This window comes from Sturnira hondurensis, unplaced genomic scaffold (assembly GCF_014824575.4).
Source record: "Sturnira hondurensis isolate 20B ecotype Veracruz unplaced genomic scaffold, ASM1482457v3 Scaffold0006413, whole genome shotgun sequence".
Classification (NCBI taxonomy): domain Eukaryota; kingdom Metazoa; phylum Chordata; class Mammalia; order Chiroptera; family Phyllostomidae; genus Sturnira; species Sturnira hondurensis.
Genome location: NW_028079044.1, coordinates 17872041 through 17888292, shown reverse-complemented (window position 1 = coordinate 17888292; position 16252 = coordinate 17872041). Strand labels below are relative to the sequence as shown.

Sequence of the window (16252 nt, the reverse complement as noted above, 5' to 3'; positions counted from 1 at the left end):
AAGGAAAAAATGAACTAAACCTTAAACCAAATATACCACCTAGACAACTAAAATTATAGGCTATATTTAACATAAAAGTAGAATATAAAATTTAGCAAAAATTACTGTAGGTTGTAAAAGCAATTCTCTTGGTCTAGAGGATCTGGTTAAATCAGTAATCTGTTCAAACCTAAAGTGCTAACATATAAGTTCTTTATAAGGTCTGAGTGTGGTGGTGTCTTAGAACATCTGGACAGAATCCTAACCAGGGACTGGCTCACTTCACAGCAGTAATCGCCACAGTTGCATCTGGGAAGATGGCTAGGGGCTTTAAGGAGAGATGGAGTGTGATCAGCACTCTTTTATATATTCCTAAGTTAAAAAGAGCCCTATGAGATTCTGTAGTGCCAGACAGTAAAATAAGAAAAGCATATAATTGCATGTCTATTGTTTCACTTATACTTAACCCCATAAGGAAAATACACCCCAGCTTATGCTATAAAGATTTTTACATTATTTATAATAAAGATAATTATTATTAATCACATAACTTTTGTTCTAAATCCCTTTCCTTTGGTGCTTATGTTCCTCATTTCACTGTCCAATTGTTTTAAGAATTATCTTTTTATTTTTTATTGTGGTTATTGAAGACAGAGTTATGAGGAAGTTTTAGAATAGATCCTCACAATGAGGTTCTATAAGTATATCAAAAATAAGTATTTATTAACTGAGTAAGAGTAATACCAGGAAAATAACATAAAAATTACTCCAAATTCAAGCCTTGATCTAAAATTATCTTCACTATTAGTTTCATTTCTAATATGCTTATACAGTTACCAGGTTGGATGACCTTTAAACAGTATACAGACATGGTGTCAAATTATACACGAAGTTATTCCTCATCTTTCTTTCCAGTGCACAGAGGAAGAAGCACGCAGATCTTAGGGTTGGAGGACTCGGAGTCCTACTGAAACATTCTGTCGTATGAAAGGACTGCCTTTATAACATCCCATAAAAATCAGCCATCCTCTTTTCTAATGTTGACCATGAATTAACCAGTTCATGCTCTATTTCATTTACCTCTAACGTCTACTTGTTAGATCCATTCAAAATAGATCTAATCCATATTCCATACAATCACATTTTCCAGCATTTGGCTTTCTCATCTCTAGAAGACGAAACAGAGGGCCATTTGGTATTGAAATTTTCCTCCAAATAAAAGGAAGCAAATTAATGGTAAGAGTTAGGAATAATATGGATAGCAGCCAGATAGAAATTGTTTTCTTTCCATAAGAATTTGAAAGCCTATCCTTTGGAAAAAATAATAGAAAAAATCAGCACACTCGAAAATTATGGCAGGCTCCTCAGTATTCACAACTTCTGTGAATGCAGAGAGGGTAAAACGGAGTACAAAGATATCTAATGGAAAGAGAAAAAGCAACTCAACACTGGTATTTAGACAGGATCACTTTCTCAGAGTGCTTCCTAGACTTTTGACAAGTAGCAGGTAAACCAAGTATCTGCTCAGCCTCTATGAAACCAGAAACAGCCTGGCAAGTTCACCAGAGGACCGAAAAGGTAGAGATCACATGCTGAGGGCATAGATATATTAAAAATTAATCACATGATTTTCATAAAATTTAAGAAATAAGGATTAAATAGTGAGAGAGGCTACTCGTCTACTCGGGGCAAAACAGAATCCAGGTGAATCATAATACAAGTAAATATTGTGAGTTATCCCAGAAAGACATTGTGGTTTGAGGGTAGTGGTGGTATTTAATCAAAAGCAGATCAAATGCTATATACCCTAATTAAACAAATGCATTGCATCAGACAGACGGTCACTAGACATTCCTCGTGACTTTCCACAGTTAGCATCAGTAACACATTTGTGCCAGGTCTAGCAATCTCTCCTCAATAGCACAGAGTAGGGATGACTAAGGCTAATCATAGCCATGTTTGCAGTCCACCAGGGCCATGAACTAACATTAGAGCTGAACCAGGACTGGAGCTGTAAGCATTACTGTTGAAACTTGACATGCTATAAAGCTTATGCTCATTAGACTCAGTCCCCTCCCTACACTTGGGAGCCAGCTTCCAACAAGAAGGTAAAGAGATAAACAAAAAACAGTGGAAGGGTCCCCACAGAGCACTGTTAAAGGAAAGGGAAACCCTAAAGAAAGATCACAATTAAATGTCCCCTTGGGAACTTACATATTCCCTTTACCACCTACGAGGCAGCGTATCAACAGTATTCCTTTAATAATCTCAAAAACTAATGTTTCTCACATGCACTATAGAAGGCTGCTTTTAATAACCATTTATAATGTATTAATAATAACATCTATAATATATATGATTTATTATCATCTATTACAAATATTATAACTAATATTTATTAAATGTTTGCTATACTTATTAGGCAGTCTTATTTGCTACATATTAAGTTTTTGGTGTTTTAGGATAACTCATTTCATGCTTTCAAATACTCATTTCCTGAAATAAAACTATTCTAGGCATACATACAATTGTTAAAAAAAATCGGTGATCTAGAGGAATCTAATTTCATGTAAATATTTCAAATTTACTTTTATAGTCTTTCCCTGGTCTTCTCCTACCTACCAGTCAATATCATGAATGCTTCAAGTTACTTAAAGCCTTCAAAGCAAAGCCTATTGAATACATGTAACTGAAGAACACAGACCCATAAGAAGCAGAGATTGTGCACACTAGCACCATACAATGGACACCATTCACTAGTGAAGAAAACTGAGGAAATGGAACTCAAAGGTGCGGCATAGAGAAGTAGAATAGGAAAACAATGATGTGACTTACAGTGACAAATACTTTAATTCTTTAGGGAGAAAACAAGTTTAATTTTGAAAATTATATTAGAAAATAAATGTATACTTCTCAAAGGATAGTAAGACACCATTAAGAAAGTGAAAAGGCAAGCCACAACTACATATATCCTATAAAGAACTCATTGCTACAACAGCAATTCTCAAAAGCATAGTCTACAGATGCCTGAGGGTCCTTCAGACCCTCTCAGGGGTCCACAAGGACAAACAATTTCCATAACAACACTAGATGTTATTTGCCTTTTTCATGGTGTTGACATTTGCACTAATGAGGTTTCACTTGCATTGGCATTTTCAAAAGCAATGATGGGCAAAACCACTAGTGCCATAGCTTGAATTAAGACTGGCACTAAACTGTACTGGTAACCCTTGCATATATCACTGCCAGGCACTCTCAATAAAACCAATTCTAGTTGAACGTAGGAATATGCTTGATAAAGCAGGAAAATTATTCCTTTTATTAAATGTCCCCTCAGGAACTAATATCTCATATTTCCTTTACCATTACCAAGGCAGCATATCAACACTGTTCTGTTAATAACCTCAAATAACTAATGTATCTTGAGTATATCGCTGAGCATGTCTTTTTTATATTCTGCATGACACACAGGATAGTATGAATAAAGCATTTATGTTGCATGCTGAAGTGTGATGATTGTATCAGGCAAAGCATTTGTGTGACTGAGTTACAAACTGAACTAGCCTTTTATCATGGAATACTCTTTTTACTTGAAAGAATGGCTGACAAATTATGTTATTCAAACTTGGGTTTTTGATGGGCATGTTCTTGAAAATTATAGAAATGGGGCTGAATGCCTCCTTAAAGAAAACAACTGACAGTATTAGTTGCCAATGGCACAAGTAAAGCTTACAAGAGAAATTTTTAATTTTAGAAAAGTAGTATCTGCCATCGTGATATGGCTTCACAATACTTAAAAACTTTTTTAAATGACTGCCAGCAATGTTATCTAAGCGTCTTTTTAAAAAATATTGTATCATAAGAGGTATCAACATTTGGCAGATCTGACTCAGTGAACCAGTATTTTCTAAATGATCCATGTGTACTCTACAAAACCAGACAAGGGTAAAGATCTATTCAAAGTACAAAAAAAATTCATTGATAAGGTTTCAGATTCCACATTGAGTCTAACCTATAAGAAACTATTGTGCGTCAGCACTGGCCAGGTAGGTAGCTCAGGTGGTTAGAGTGTTGTGCCCATACGCCAAGGTTACAGGTTTAATCCCCAGTCACGGCACATACAAGAGTCAACCAATGAATTCATAAGTGAGTGGAACAACAAATCAACATCTCTCTCTCTCTACCACCCCCTCTCAGATCAATTTTAGAAACTTAAAAAAAAAGTATCATGTCAAATTTTGTTACAGTACCCAAAGAATGTCAACAATTATCTGGAAAGGCTGAAGTCCTCCTCCTTTACAGACGTGCACCTGTGCCCTGTTTTTTCACGCACTTCAATGGGCTGGTGCACAAGCAGATTTGAGATATCAGACTTTCTTATATTAAGCCAGGCAGTAAAGTTATATAAAACAACATCATCTGTGTCACTATTTTTTGGAAAATAGAGTTATTTTTTGGAATATATGTTATTCTTGTTAATAAATGTGAATATTGTTATTTTAAAATATACATAAATACCTTATAAATCTCTCAGTATTAACTTCAAATATGATAAATATTGGTAGATATAAACAGCCTAAACAAAAGCTCTTTGGAGTCCTTAAACGAGAAGAATGTAAAGGCATCTGAAGATAAAAAAGTTTAGGAACAGCTTTATTAGCCTCCTCTTGCTCCTGAAACAAATCATATAACAATGCAAAGCCATTGTCTTACAGTTTCAGGGGATCAGAAGCACAGAATAGGTCTTTGGAACTAAAATTGAAGGGATCTTTTCTTCTAGAAGCTCTAGGGGAGAATCTGCTCCTTGCTTTTTTTCCACCTTCTAGAAACTACCCACATTCCTTGGCTCCTGCCTATCGCATGCCAACCTTTGCTTCCATCACTACATCTCCCCTTCTGATTCAGACACTCATATCTCCCTCTTATGAGGACCCTTGAGTTTACAACGAGTACATCCAGATAATACAACATGACCTCCCTGTCTCAAGACCCTTAACTTAATCATACATGTGGCGTTCCTTTTGCTATTAACATACTCACAGGTTCTGGGATGAGGATGTGAACATCTTTTGAAGACCATTTTTCTGTTCACCACAAATGCTGAACGAAACATATACTGAACTCCTTAAAATCATTAATTAAAATAAATATAACCTAAATTTAAAAACGGGCAAGAAACTTGAACAGATGTTTCAGAACACGAGTATATGCAAATGGCCCATTAGTGTATGGAGTGCCACTCTATTTCATTAGTCTTCAAAATATGGCACTTAAAAACATCAATGTTTTATAGATATACAATACAGATAAGTATATAGATTAGATATAGATATAGATACATTTAATAGAAGAATTAAAATAATAAAGACAGATAAACTCAAATTTTGGCAAGTATGCAAAGTAACTGAAATTCCTATATGTTACTGGTAAAAATATAAATTGTATAATCCTTTGGAAAATTGCGTGGCAGGGTGTGAACACTTTCATGCCCTACGGCACAGCAATTCCACCACTAAGAACACGGTGGAATCTCTTAAAAGAAATATGTTCATTCACTAAAATACATACTGAAGTTTCAAAAAACACTATTTCTAATAACCAAAAGCTAGAAACAACTCAAATGTCCAAGAATTTTAGAACAGATAACAAATTGTGATATATCCATATAGTGGAACATTATATAGAAATAAGAATGAACAGAAGTACTTCTACATGCACCGATGGACCTCACAGATGTCATGTTGAGTCTAAGAAACATGTCCTGTTGAGTCAGGCAAAACCAAGCTACAGTATCAGAAATGCAGGTGATGCTAACCCTCAGGGAGACAGGTACAGACTTGATGGGAGAGGCTTGATGGTTCTGAGAAACTGGTAATGTCCGGTTCCTTGACCTGGGTGCTGATCTCATGGGTTTGTCTACTCTGAAAATTCATCAAACTACTTAGTATTTACAATTTGTTCACCTGTTTATTATTCTTTAATTTAAAAAAGAAAACAGCGCCCCAACTGGTGTGGCTCAATGTGAGTGCTGGCCTGGAAACCAAAGGGTCCCTCAGTCTAGGGCACATGACTGGGTTGCAGGCCAGATCCCCATAGGGAGCGCATGGGAGGCAAACACACATTGATGTTTCTCTCCCTCTCTTTTTCCCTCCCTTCCCCTCTCTCTAAAAAATAAATAAAATCTTTTTTAAAAAGAAAAATAAAACAGCACATGAAGTTTTTTGTTTTCTACAAAATGGACTATTTGCAAAAACACGTATTTTCAAGGTCTCCTTAACTAACGAGGAGCTACAGGGGTCACTGTGTCCGTTTCACAACAACGGAAGTGTGGCTATGGTCAACGTAGCACCAAAAACATCACTCTAGAGAATAATTCTTTGATTTTATAAAGCTGCAGTTGGAATCTATGTTCACATGTAGGAAAAACAGACACAGAAGAAAACTACCTTCACTAAGAGCTCATGTTAGACTTCTTAAGACTTTAGAGTTAGGACCTGTTTGTATATTGAAAGACAGATTCCCATTTTCAGGTCACTGCCACCTGTTCCTCCTAAGACTATCTTGCAAAGGAGTTATCAAGATACACAAAGATCAAAAGAAATTTAAAATAAACATCGAGCAAATAAAAGGACTCACGAACACAGTCAACAGTGTGATGATTGCGGGAGGGGGCGTGGAGGCGGAAGAGGGAATAAGGGGGATAATGATAATGCAAAACAAATTGCAATAAAAATAAACTATTACCAAAAAATCCACCTGCCCAAATAGAACAAAACACATGTGCCAACACACAACATAAAACTACCCCTGTGTTAGCTTGGCAGTCACTCACTACTAAGTGTTGACCGAAGTCTCCACTTTGGAACAGTTAAAGAGAGTAAATCATTCATTTGCAGGAATGCTGTAAAGGCAATCAAATTACCCTACATTAAATAAGAATAACAAATAGATGTCCTTAACAGAAACCCTTTAAAAAATACAATGCATTTCAGGGTAGAAAATCCATTTCTCGGCTGTGAGCATGCATGTTACTTTAATAACTTTTTAAGAAGCCAGTTTTTCCTTAAGAAGAGCCTGAACCTCATCCACAGCCAGGGACCTAGAGAGGAAAAAGCCTGTGGTTGGCTGCTAATTCAAAGTAGGAGTCCCCAGAGGCAAGTATGCTCTGTGTCTGATTTCCAATCATGTGTCTTATTTGTTTGGAGAGGTGCTTGCGCTTAGTGAAACTGTAGTAAACTGTGGCTACACCCCACCATGAGCATCTCAGAGCAGCGCCATGGACCAGATTCCCATTAGTTAACTGTAAGCTCCTCACTCCACAGCATGTGCACTGGGTGGGCTGGAGGGTCTTGGCACCAAGCGGCAGGCTCAAAGTTGCCATCTTGCCAAAGAAGCAAAAATGCAATTTAGAATGACCCAACTGCAACGTTGCAAAGCAGCAGTATTTTCTTCCATGGGAACTTGAATAAGTACCTTTTCAGCTATAAAGATCTAAACATTTTAAATGAAGCAAGTGCTTAAACATATTTAAAATGACTAACAAGAAATTATAAAATACTGACAATTTTGAAAAAGAATATAGTCACGCCACCAAAACAATTACTTAGTTAACACATTTCCTGCTGAACTTTTTCCCTACTACTAATGTGTTTTTATAGTTCTTACATACTTATAATCATTTTGTTTATAAAATGTTCGTTTTGCTTTTTTAATGCTATATTAGAAATAATTTGCAGTGTTATTGTTTAATATTCACAAAGTTAGTTTTAATAAATGCATGATAGTTCACTGAACAGTATTATAGTTTATATAACCATGTACCTATTATTACACAGTCAAAATTATGTTAAACTACTTGCTCTTATAAGCAACAATTACTTTGTCCTCAGAAAACACTTCAGCTTCCCACTATCCCAGAACCAATGAGAAAGATTCAGAGCAGTCTCCCCTCCACTTTTACAGATATCTGAGATATTAAGGTAACCAGATACAGCGGTACCTAGATCTTCTCACTGGTATCTCTCACTTATAGCCAGCACATCAGATTTGGAGAGATTGACTTGAAGAATTTTGTAGTTCTTGAAGCTAAATTCTGCTTATTTCTTACCACCAAAAATGAGATTAGAAGATTCAAATGGCTCATAATATTCAGAATCAAACATTCTTAATCTTTCATTTAATAATTATAAGAGCAGGAGACAACCCCAAGATCAGCATCACTGAAGAGGCAAGACTACTGGCTGAATATAACCAGAGAATGGCTGCTGCTGTTGGGATCAGTAGTTTTACGTTGGGGGAGGAGTGCTAAGTAACAGCTCAATAAACAAAGATATCTGTGAAGAAATACAAACTAAAGAATTTAGTCGCTAAAATGACTGACTAAACACACAGCCCCCATACCATGCTAACACAAAGGTTTCAAAACACTCTATGTGGCTCATATTACCAAAATCTTAACAGCATGGAAAACAGGAAACAATCAATTTCTCACTAGGCAGGTAAATCATTAGCAAATATGTAATTTCTGTCCCTTCAGAGGAGGAAAAAAGAAAAAAATTCCTTGGACACTAGCTTTATCTACATAATTAATTTGAAGAAAAAGTTGGTTGATATCCTGAAGGCTATGACGTGTCTGTTCCCTTGAGGACACCTGAAACTTCCTTAATTTGCTCCAGAGAGAACCACAGGGACTGGGCTAGCTTAGAGAATCATTATTACAGGTAGAGCAGAGAATTTCCACAGGTGTCAGCTAAGAGAGCTGGGTTAGGTTAGAAACAGGCAGCTCACTTACTGGTACCGTTCCCATTACCAGAGTTTCCACTTTTTGATACATTACCATAATAAATGTCTTGGAGAACTGCACCAGTCATGACAACAAAAATTTTATACATTAACAAAAAAAAAGAAAAGAAAAGAATCTCACAGAGAAAATAGCCTTTAAATGACGGCTCCACGAAACACAGCCCAGCGCTCTTCATGCATAGGTTAGAGGTAACATGACCCAGCGGGAAGGGAACACGGACCTTGGTGGCAGTTCACACCCCAGACCCACTACCTGTCAGGGGTGTCAAACTCACTTTCACCGGGGGCCACATCAGCCTTGTGGATGCCTTCAAAGGGACAAATGCAATTTTAGGACTATATAAATGTAACTACTCCATAACTAAGGGCAAGGAGCTCAGCACTGCCACAGGGTAGAAACAAGGTGGAGGGCCAGATAAAACAAGGTAGAGGGCCGGATTCGGCCTGTGGGCCTTGTGTTTGCCACCCGTGCTATGGATGATTAATTTTTAACAGAATAGTAAACCTCTCTATGCTTTACTTTTCTCATCTGTAAACTGGAATAACATGTGTTTGCATATTTGTTACAAGGAATGAGAGTATGTATATATTTACACACATACATATATGTATTTGCATATATTCTCATATATGCATGTATAAACATATACACATGTGTGTGATAAATATACACATATTTTCATTTATTCCATATAATAAATTTATATATGTACATATTTATATATGTATATAAATATGCCTTATGCCTTATGCTATATGTTTAAACATAGTATCTTAGACATGTTACATACTCAAAAGATAGTAGCTACTATTAAATAATAAAAGACAATTTTATATAGTGGAGTAAGCATGACCCAGAGTAAAAGGACCTTGGATTTACCCACACTATTGATTTATTTTCTGACCTTGGGCAGCACCATTCTAGGCTGCATGTCCACATTTGCCAAATAAAAAAAATAGTAACTACCCATACATCAGAGGGGTTATTTTATAAACCAAATGAGATAATGAGAGTACACAACAGAAGAAGTTGCATATTCAAAGTGATATACATATGCACAGAAATTTTATAAATTAAGATTCCATCAGTTGCAAAACAATGATTCTTTTAAAATTGGGGGTAAACTTGAGAGACTATAAAAGAAGAAAGACAAATATAGAATTTTAACCCAAACAAATTTTAGGGCCTTGTCTCAGAATAACAGTTTATGGCTTCATTTTTGTTAGTAATTAAGTGGTTATTTTTAATGATAAAGGTGATCCACAAATGGCTTTCAATTCCCTTATTTTACTATTCAAAACAAGTAAATTTCACACAAAAAATTTTTGTTCATCTTTTCATGCAAGATGCTGTACTACATGCAAATATAGATGAGAATAAAACAAGGTCTCTCTCCACAGAGCTCACTGTCCTATAGCTGGCAACCAATTTGGTGGGCATGATGGGGAAATAGAAAAGTTCTAAAGTCAAATAAATTTGTTTAAATACTGGCCCTGCCACCTACCTGCTGTATGTCTTGCAAAGTACATAACTTCCCAAGTTCATGTTCTCTATACTGAAATGCAATTATAGTACTCATCTGGTCTAGGTATTTTTAATCTTCATTAATTGGGGTGATGCACTTGTAAAATATTTGGAACACAAGAGGTTTTCTTGATTACCACCCTCCCCTTCTGTGAAGTAAGCACACAAACGGATGGCACACTTGGCCCAAGGCAGAGTTGGATCAGTGCCATAAAGAAGAAAGCTGGTTCTTCTTTACCAGGTCCCTTCAACCAGGTTCAGTCAAACCTGGATGAAAGAATTGGAGAAGGTTTTATGGAAACTGTAGGACTTGAAATGAGCCTTGAAATATTAGTAAGATCTCAATATATGTAGTTAAAGGATAAAAGCAGTTAAAATATTCAAAGAGGCATGGAAAAAACAAGGGTAGGGAGAGTTAGGTATATGTGGGTATATGACAAGCAGCATTACTTCCGTTTTGGAAGGAATGTCTTGGGCAAACAGAAAATTGAGATAGAGAGATAAGAAAGTCAAAAAGGTACTGTGGGAGTCACATTATGGAAAGCCTTGATGGTTCCAGAGAAGATTCCGTCCCTCATGAGAGGCACTGACAGTTTCCAAGCAAAAGGATCATTTGGTTAGTGCTGGGATGGCAGCAGTACATACAGTTAACTGGAGTGCTACCAGAAAGGTCCATTTGAGAAGGGTTTTAGACAGGAAGAATTTCAGGAACTCCTGTGTAGAAAATAACTATCCCTTAAAAATGACCCATCAACTAACTGGCCAGGAATGATGGCCAAAGACAGGTATCGCTGTATTTTTAGACAAAGGAGGTTAAGGCAAACCAACGTGGGTTATGAGAGATCTTGCCCCGGGTTACATAAATTAACATTAACAGCAGACAGAGAAAATAAATTCAGGATTCCCTCCTTGGAGTCTGTTACTTGAGAAAGTATTTCCTCTCTCTCAAACATTTCTGAAAAAGATAATTATCAGGATAACAGGGTAAATTCTCAAAAGTATGCACTTATGCTGAGCATGCAAAATGGGTAGCTGTGTTTGCAATTGTAAATTTTACAAAGAAACCTAAAATAATGTTTGTGAACATATCTCATCCATTAACTCAAAGTACACAGAAACATTTTAGAACTCCTAACTGTGGAAAACCTTATTACTGAAATTATTTCTGATGACTCATGAAAATAGGTAGGCCACCTCAGTCACCAAACCTCAAGAGAAAAATAGTTGCAAATTTCAGTAATTTCTCCCTTATCTTTCACTATCTAATGGAATGCGATCAAGGACATTTCTACCTAGAAATGTCCACGTGCACCTAGATACTGACCTATCTCTTTGGCTATGTTGCGAATGTGGTGACAAAATATTCCTGAGAACTACAAAAAATTGGGGATTTCAAAATGCAAGACATACAGCAGATAGGTGGCAGGGTTAGTCTTTAAACAAATGCAAGACATTTTGAAATGCAAGACTACTGTCTTTGCCTTTTTCTTTACAGTCTGTCCACATCATGCACACATTTGCAATTGTTCAATATCACTCTTGGACAGAGAGCCACTCTTGCCAAGGAATTTCAAATAAGAAAAGAAAGTTGCCTTAATTAAAAGACAAATGATTTGGGTTCTTTCTCAAAAATAGCTCCTTCCTTTATCATCTTTCACTAATAATGCATAATGGCAAATCTTAGACACAGCTTTGTTTCTCTAATATATTTTATTAAGTGAGGTTCCAGGAAGAAGTTATCCAGCATGCTGGGGAGAATAAACACAGATTCTGGACATTTGCTGTCTTTGGAAAACCAGAAGAAGGGTTTAGAAGCCACACTAATTCGACTCTAGAGAAAAAATACAATAGTTGATGAATACAACTTCTTTTTGAAAGGGTGGCTTCACAAAGAGATCTGTATAAGAGGCAAGGCAGAAAAGGGGCATTTGTGGAAGCAATATTGAGGATTTAGGGCTGTGAATTACCTCTGACTTTGGTTCTGAGTAGTAGGTGGTAAGGTGATTCTGAATGGTACAATCAACTCAATCTACACAGAGAAGTTATAGTATTTAGGTAGCTCAAAATAAACAAAAGTAGAAAAAAAATCCTCAAATTATTATTTAAACTATAGACCCATAAAGAAGGTCACAACTTTACAGGGGGGGAAAGCATGCACTTTGAGTTAAACAAACATGTGTTTAATTCAAAGTACTACTTCTAAACAGCCTGAATATGAAAGTAAGGAACCATTGTATTGTCTGACGTATGGACAGTGACACTTATTAGGGTATTGTTTTTATTTTGTAAGAACAGAAAAAAATAAACAAGGAAGATAAATATACAGAAAACTTATCCAGATGGCTTTGACTCTGAACAAATGTATTTTTTTCTTACAATACTTCAAAATCTTACTCAAATAACCATACAATACTTGAGGAGACATATAGCTAAAATACAATTGGTCAGTTTTCTTCCAAAAAAATGAAACAGATTTTAAAACAATCTTTCTTCAGTAAAAGTGTTTTATCATATAAGATAACTATCAAAGACAGAATAATCTCTGAGATAGAAATTAATTATTCTAAGTAGCACCTTCACCCACTGGTAGGATTATAAAAGCAGCAAATGTTTTATGATGGGAAAAAAATTTTAAACATAAATAAACAGAATGGAGAAAGTAAGAGCTACACAGAAATAAATACAGTTAAACCAGGGAGTACATAAGTCTAGATTTTCTACTATGTATAATATAGGTGATAATGTGTCTATAGCTATATTAATAAAAATGAGATATTATATTTATGATTTTATAATCTGCTTTTCAATGAAGAGATTTAAATGTTTTAAAACAAATATCCCTCTATGTTACCTTAATGGATGATTGATATTATATTATGTGAACATCTAATAATTTAGCTAATACATTTGTTATAAAACTTTTAATTTACTCCCAACTCTTCACCATACATAAGACCATACTGTATTGAACATGCTTCTATCTAAATCTTGTGATATACCCATGATTATTTCATTAAGTTAGAGTTCTAAAAGTAGGATTTTAGGGTAAAAGGTAAATAAATTTTAAAAGATTTCTGAGAAATATTGAAAACCTGACCACCAAGAAGACTATACCAATTCACACATCAACGATGTATCAAAATAGCTATTTCCTGAAATATTTCTCAGAAATATTTAATGTTATCATTTTCTTATTTACTTTCGGCAAGTTTAAAAACAAAAATAACACACATTAATATGTGTGTCTTATTACTAGAGTTATACATTTTGTTCATGCTATCATTACTTTTATTTTTCTTCTTTTCTGGCTGCCTAAATATAACACTTGGAAATTTTCCCATCAAGTTCTGTGTGTTCTTATTAAATCTGAAACAATGTGTTATATTGTATATACACTAACTTTAGGTCAATATTGTAGATACTAATGTTTGGGAATATTTATTGTAATTGTTTTTCTGGATAAGCTTATTCTATTTTCTTTATTAATTCTTTCTGATACTTTAAAAAACATTTTTTGACTGCACAAAACAAAAATATTTTATGCAGTCACATAATTAACCTTTTCCTTAATGACTTCAATTTTTCATAATTATAATAATGAATCACTTGCAAATCATAGAGACATTTGCTAATATTTTATTGGTTTCCCCATAATTTTTTTCTTTTTAATAATTTGAACATGTATTTGACCTAGAATTCATTTTGTTTTGTGAGATAGTGACTTAACATTCTTTTTATCCAAATGAAAAGCTGGCACCAACTGCAAGTGCCTAATGTCATCTTTATCAATACAAAAGTCTGACATATACTTTGAACTACTTATACATTTTCTATTAATCAGTCTATTTCAGGATGAGAGGATATTTATTAATTATTTTTGGTTTACAACAATATTTCTATATTTGATAGAAAAAGACTACAGTCATTAATTTTTTCATATTTCTTTGGCAAATATTGTCCATTTGTATCCAAATGAATTTTAGAATTACCTTGTTAAGATACCCATCGCCAAATTTACTTGACATTCATTGCAATTAGAATAATTTTTAAAATATTCTACAATAAGAAATATTCCCATCCTGGAATTCTGTATTTGTGCATAATGAAGTCTCTTTTAAATGACTCTCTGACCTGTTCTTCACATTGATTCTACATAGTACTTGTTAAGTGTACTCACGGAAATCTTACAGCTTATGCCCCAATAGCAAATGGGGCATTTTTTGCAATATATTTTCTATGAGGATATTACTAATAGAAGAGAAATTTATTTGTTTTATAAGTAGACCATCTAACCAACTAAGGTCTTACTGATCCTAATTATTTTTCACTTGATTTTCTTGGGTTTTTCAACTATACGGTAATAATCTATGAAGAATAAAAATATCATGGCTTATTACATTATTTATCATTTATTTTTGTACCTTGTTTACTTGATAAAGTTTCTAAAGCAGCGGTTAGAAACGCCTTCACTGTACTTCCGGCGTTGATGCAGAGCAGCATTTTTGGTGTCACACTGGTCATTCCACGGTGGCTGCTGAGTGTGACATAGATGCTCCTCATCGTGTTATTGAAACAGTACATTGCTTGTATTTTAGTAAGTCATTTTTTTTTAAAATCAGGAATGCAAGCTGAATGTTAATACAATGTCTCTTTAGAAAACATAGAGATGATTATATACTTTATCTCTACCTATTAATGAGATAAATTTTATTAATTGATTTTAACATAGCAAACCACTCTTGAATTCTAGAATAACACCAACCTGGTAGTACTAAATTACTTTCTTAAAACACTTTGGAATTCACTTGCTAAAATCTTTCTTCATTTTACTTTTTTTAATCCATAATTGTGAGATTAGTTTGTAGTTTGCTCTTTGGTGCTACTTTTTTCTGGCTTTGGTATCAAGATGAAGCTAGATAAAATCATCTAGGTTTCTGCACGCCAATGCTCCCATTAAGTACTAATAAAGGCAGATTTTAAAAATCTTAGAAAAAAAACATATATTTTAAGACACCAGAAGACTATGAAGCAGTAAGAACTAAAGGGAATAAAACTGCAAAGAGGGCAAACCTTTCAAAGGTGAGCCGAGGACCTGTGGCTTTCCCTGGAAGCATCCGCCAAAGCTGGGCGTTGGAACAGACTGTGGATCTGGTTAGGCCCAGGTAGCAGACAGCTGCTGGGGTGAAAATATGTTGCTGAATTGCTGTTCCTTCTGTTGTGAAGCTGAAATGCCAAAACTGGAGATCTGAGGACCAGTTTTCTACCCAAGACATTTTCTGAAATCTAAAGCTACACGGCTAAAAAAAATAAGGGTTTAAACCAAAACCTCTGAAAAGCAACATAGGATTCCCCAGCCTCGCAGTGTTTCAGAGAAAAAGACTCACTGCTGGGAGGAAGGATTCACAAGCACCTCAGATGGGGGCCTAGAGCTTCTGAGGGAGCAGTGAACTGACTGCAGTCTCCAATCACTTCTTTCCCTGCTGGCAACTGTTGATCTGAGTAAGACAGGAGGCAGCTGAAGTGGTAAGTTTTCTCAGGAAAGTGGAAATTTCCATAATCCTCTTAGTGCTGAAGAGTCAATGACCTGCCAGGCTCTTCTGAAAAGCCCCAAAGAACCATTCTATCCACAGGGGCAAAACAAAGGTACACACCACCACAACCCAAGCCTGACCCAGATCAGCCTGTGATTGGATTAGGGTGATGAAGCTCAAACCAAAACTCACCCTCAGGTTCTACCTACTCAGAAAAAGAAAAGTAAACCAAAGCTGGTGGGAGATGATACCACCAGAAACCTCTACATAGATAGGACCATATTACTCATAACCAAGAAAAAAAATCAGAAACAAATCCACCAATATGTAGCTGAAGGACACATTAGTAATAGTACACAACGACTGTAAGATGACTGTGACTATATGCTCAAGAAAACAGAGAAAAGATAGATAA

General features: G+C 35.3%; 1 protein-coding gene across 5 annotated transcripts in view; it reads right to left on the bottom strand.

Annotated features, from left to right (window-relative positions):
- EXOC6B (exocyst complex component 6B) overlaps positions 1 to 16252 on the bottom strand; it is a 584426-nt gene that overhangs the window by 222057 nt on the left and 346117 nt on the right. The window lies entirely within an intron of this gene.